The sequence below is a fragment of the Nematolebias whitei genome, chromosome 17, assembly GCF_014905685.2.
Source record: "Nematolebias whitei isolate Nwh7 chromosome 17, NemWhi1, whole genome shotgun sequence".
In the NCBI taxonomy this organism is placed as follows: Eukaryota; Metazoa; Chordata; class Actinopteri; order Cyprinodontiformes; family Rivulidae; genus Nematolebias; species Nematolebias whitei.
In genome coordinates this window covers 24826287-24827438 of record NC_056514.1, presented here as the reverse complement: position 1 = coordinate 24827438, position 1152 = coordinate 24826287, and positions in this window count along the sequence as shown.

Genomic DNA, 1152 nt, shown 5'->3' with positions numbered 1-1152 from the left:
GGAAAGGAAGGGAAGGAAAGGTAGTAGCAGGGAGGGAGGGAGGGAGAAGGGGGCAGTCAGAGCTCACAGAAGAGGAGGGGGAGCAGGAGCAGGAGCAGGAGCAGCAGCAGGAGGAGGAGGATAGTGGTGCATTTCTTTGAGTAGAGAAAAAGGTTCACAACATAAATATAGTGCGTGCTTGTGCCCATTTTCTTCTCCCTTCACGGGAAACAGTGTCTATTCTGAAGCATTGTGAGACCCCCCCCCCCCCCCCCCCAGTTCACCCCATCCCGAATGGCAAAGCAGCCCAGAGGCAAACAATCTGAGAGAGGGAGGGAGAGAGAGAGCGTGCGCAAATAACTCTGGCTTTTTACTGCAGCAGAATTCATTCACTTTTATAGTGCACTCTCCTTTTTAATGCTCTTCCTCACCCCCTCCCCCGTTACACATGCTCTCCTCCCCCCCCCCCCCCCCCCCCCCCCCCCCCGCCTTTCCTTCCATTACTAGACAAGAGAGAGCATCACACTGTAACTACCCTCACAGTGAGTGTGCTGGACTCACTTTCTAAAATCTTTCACTTTCTCCATTTTTTTCCCGCCTCAAAACAGATTTATGGCCTTACCCTCCTGCCTCCCCCCCTCCCCCCTCTCTGCCTATTTGTCCTGTCGCCGTCCTCTCTTCTTCTTCTGCACAGTCGGTGCATGGAGGAAAAAGTGGCAGAGAGAGAGCTCGGGCATAATTGTGCATCGCATGAATGTCGGTGCGGACGGAGGGGGCTGCAGCAGTTTGTGAAGCGCGCACATGTAGGCTGATTGAGGAGATCTAACATTAGTACGGACACCACACTCTCCGGAGGCAATTAACACACACACGTGCACGCGCGGGCACGCCGAAACACTCTGCACCACCACGTCATAGAGGTGTTGTCTGGGAAAGAAGAAAAAAAAAACCAAACCCCAGACCCCCCCCCCCCCCCCCCAGTTTTCTCTCTCCTTCCTGATGTCACTTCTTGCATTTCTCTTGGGTGAGGAGGAGATGGAGTGATGTTGAGCGCGCTGCTTAATTAAAGAGAAGACTTGAATGAACTCCAGCATTAACCAGATTTACACTTTCGAGGTTGTTGAATAGTATGTCAAGGGAAAGGAGCTCAGTGGGGGGGGGGGGGGGGGGGGG